At 33.4% G+C, this 3,803-nt stretch overlaps 1 protein-coding gene and 1 long non-coding RNA gene across 4 annotated transcripts in view; one reads left to right on the top strand and one right to left on the bottom strand.

The window, feature by feature from the left end:
- Positions 1 to 3,803, top strand: part of LOC128247308 (uncharacterized) — a 73,428-nt gene that overhangs the window by 22,442 nt on the left and 47,183 nt on the right. The window lies entirely within an intron of this gene.
- LOC106878934 (CKLF-like MARVEL transmembrane domain-containing protein 7) overlaps positions 1 to 3,803 on the bottom strand; it is a 56,827-nt gene that overhangs the window by 35,963 nt on the left and 17,061 nt on the right. Inside the window, exon 1 of one of the 3 annotated variants that reach the window (XM_014928302.2) lies at positions 2,099 to 2,416. The exons of the other annotated variants lie outside the window; for them this stretch is intronic. The gene's annotated coding sequence lies outside the window, so the exon portion shown is untranslated. Of the gene's footprint in view, positions 1 to 2,098; positions 2,417 to 3,803 lie in introns of those variants that run through there. 3 annotated transcript variants of the gene reach the window in all.

The following is a 3,803-nucleotide window of genomic DNA, read 5'->3' as shown; positions in this document are numbered from 1 at the left end:
TATATATATATATATATATATATATATATATATATATATATTCTGATATTAAGAAAATAATGAAAATATTTTTAGCTTATAGTCCTTCATTGGTGGGGGATAGGCAGTCAGAGAGGGAGGAGAGAGAAATGGCAACACACCTACAATTAGGTACATAAAAGTTATAATAATTAAATCATTGAATTATAGATTTGCATGAAACTGACATCAGTGTGAACAACATAATGTCCGTCTTTTACAGTATTATAATATAAAAGCAACAGGCAGAGAGAGAGAGAGATGGAGGGCAACACAGTTATGTATATAAACAATATGCAGTTTATATAAGGAGAGTTAACCCTGCATACAAATTTTACTCAGTATTTATCTGAGTGAATGGCTTGTCTGTATTTCTACAAAATTCAGCCATAGTGACAGTTTCATAGCAGCTAATTGCTTTTTACTCATTAACACATAGCGTCCAGAAAAATGGACGCAAGAAAAATTACTACTGCTTATTAAGTAAACTACCTATTGAGCTTATTTTTTGCGCAGTCTGCCTCTAAACTAGTGCTCTATGAGTGAGCAGGTGCTGCGTACAAACAAACCAACTACACACATGTACAAAACAAGTAATAGTAATTTTTCCTGCGACCATTTTTCTGGATACTATGTATCAATGGGTAATATACATTAGTTGCTGGGAATCGAACTCACAACCTCATGCATTTGCCTCTAATAATTTTTTTTTTTTTTTTTTTGCAGATCAATTTTTGTATTTGTGTTTTACACATTGGAGGTTATGCTTGGGAAAAAAAATTCTTTTCAAAATATATATTTACACGGTGGTGCATCAGCATGGCCGCAGCTCTGAGCTGAAACTTTGAAATGAAATGAAATGAAAAATTTTGGTTACTCTACCTACCTTATATGTATTATTCTAGTGTTTTGTGTGTTAACTAAATATATATGTTTTCAATAAGAGGAGTGGGGAACCAAATTAAAGAAGCTTGAGCTTGCTATTTTGACCTGCTAGAAATAGCAGCCAAATCACCTTCAATTTATACCATATGATTTTACGTATGAGTGAGGGAAATGATTGCAATGTAGCTACATTTATTAGAAATAGTTGCGAAATTTTCTTCAAACCACTCTGTACTGTCTTATATAAGCCATTGAGAGAGACCTCTATGTGATAGCCAGATCTACTATAAATAGCAGTCAAATCTCCCTTAAATCACACCCTATAGTTGTGTGTGTGTGTGTGCTAACAAGGGATACTTGTATGTAGTAGCTTGATTTACTAGAAATGATACACAGATTTCCTTAAAAGCACACCTTTAGATTGTCCCAAAATATTGTTTAGAGCTTAGATAACAATCATTATTATATATACGATTACCAATAGCAGGAGTTGTGAAATGCCTTGTTTGTTTCAAAGAATTCAGGATTTGGCAGAGTAATAATATTAGACAAGTATAGTGAGAAAAAGCGATATATAAAACAGAAGATAACAGATCACAAGAGTAGTGGACAAAATACTTTGTGGTATTTAATTATGTCCCTTTATATTGAGTTCAAATCCTACTTAAATTTATCTTCTCCCATTCGTTTTTCCAAGGTTGATAAAATATATACGGTTCAAATGTACAGAAAGCAAAAGACAAAGACAGGTGAGGGAACAACAAGCAATGCCAGTGAAGTACTGAGGTTGATGCCAGTGAAGTTCTGAGGCATCACTTTAAAAAGTGATGCATCAGCATGGCCACAGTACTTTGTAACCAGTAGATGAAGAAAAAAAATGTCAAACTCTGTAGCTACACACACACACACACACACACACACACACACTTACAGAAAGAATGAGATATATGTAAACTATATTTGATGTCATATAAGACACACTTTTTACCAAAAGAAATGTCTCAAAAAAATTACCTACAGTTCTACATGCAAAATGGGGCTTATATTACATGCTTTAATGCACTAAAAACTTCTGATTTCATGAATATATGTTGCTGAAATTTGTGTGTGTCTAATATACCATCAAATAGAGTAACTATTTATCAATTGATCTACACACACATACACAAAAGTGAGAGAAAATAAAGTTGCTTACTTTGCAAGTTTGGGGAATATATCCTGTGCACTTGTTTAAGATATTATAATATAAAAATATATATTTATATAAAATTCTTTGTAAAACAAATATATACAAATTCCTATTTGCCTGGTTTATTTAGTCTCTTCTCTCTTTCTAACTGAAAATATGTATGTAATTAAGCATGTTAGTGTTTATGAATCTGTATATGTATGTGTGTGTCTATATTTTATTATTAGTCCTTTTAACTGAGAATGACTGAGTGCTTCTCTTTGTGTATGAGTTTGTATGCATGTATTGTATATGTGTTAGTCCATGAGTGTATATAAACTGATTATGTGTATATGGTCATGTGAGTGTGTGTGTGTGTATCTTGTCCTGGAGCCATTTGAAATACTCACATGATACTTTAGATTACTAGTACAATAGGTTGGAGCTCAGATGCTGTCTCACCAACCCCTTAGCACATAAAGGGGTTGAATATTTCAGGTGTATGTGTGTGTGGTGTCAACCAATCAGCTGAAGTTTAGCCCTCTGTGTTGGAAAAAGAATCTATTGTAACTGGTAGCTTGCTTGCTTTAAATATGTCCAAGTAATTGCCTACTCTAATGACTAATAACTAAATGATACGTTAATGCTCTCACCATCTTTGACTGAAAATTGTGTTATATTTAAAAATATTTATACTAATTTTGATACCAGCCAAACATCATTACCCATCTTTGAAATTATGATTATTGTTATTATTACTACTACAATTAAGTAGTTAAAATGGTACCTATGCTTGATATCTGAGCAAACTCAAGTTAATAAGGGAGCCCCTATATGGTTACTTGGGCTACTAGGAGTAGCAACTAAGTCTTCAAATCACACCCTGCTGTTTCAAGAAAAAAGTATGTAAGCTCATATGGCCCTACATTGCTTCATATCGGAGAATAAGACAATGTTGGTGGTGGGAATAGTCAGTCTGGAGCTAAACAATAGCAGCAGCAACATCTCGGTGAAAAGTTTTGTACTGTCTCTGATATCTGGAAGTGCTTTGCAATTCTCATCTTGAGTCTTTACTTTTAGTGTCAATAAAATGTGCTCCTATGAGATACTGAGCTTATTTTTACTGATTTAAGAATGTGGAAGTACATCTTGAAAAGGAATCATTATTACTACATACTATCAATATTTTTATTATGAATTAACTGTTAAGTTTCAATGTAAAATGATATTAGGTATAAAAAAGCACAATTTGAGAAATAATGAACTTTGTTGATGGACCTGTTGGTCGTTTTTCTCTTAAGTTTTATCCTCACAGTATATACTCTTTTACTTGTTTCAGTCATTTGACTGCAGCCATGCTGGAGCACTACCTTTAGTCGAAGAAATTGACCCCAGGATTTATATTTTGTAAGCCTAGTACTAATTCTATTGGTCTCTTTTGCCAAACTGCTATGTTATGGGGACATAAACACACCAGCATCAGTTGTCAAGTGATAGTAGGGGGACAAACATATACACACGCATACATATATACGACAGGCTTCTTTCAGTTTCTGTCTACCAAATCCACTCAAGGCTTTGGTCGGCCCGAGGTTATAGTAGAAGACACTTGCCCAAGGTGCCACACAGTGCGATTGAACCCAGAACCATGTGATTCGTAAGCATGCTACTTACCACACACCCACTCCTACGCCTGTATATATATATATATATATATATATATATATATATA

The sequence above is a fragment of the Octopus bimaculoides genome, chromosome 1 (assembly GCF_001194135.2).
Source record: "Octopus bimaculoides isolate UCB-OBI-ISO-001 chromosome 1, ASM119413v2, whole genome shotgun sequence".
NCBI lineage: Eukaryota > Metazoa > Mollusca > Cephalopoda > Octopoda > Octopodidae > Octopus > Octopus bimaculoides.
This window is presented reverse-complemented; position numbering and strand designations above follow the sequence as displayed.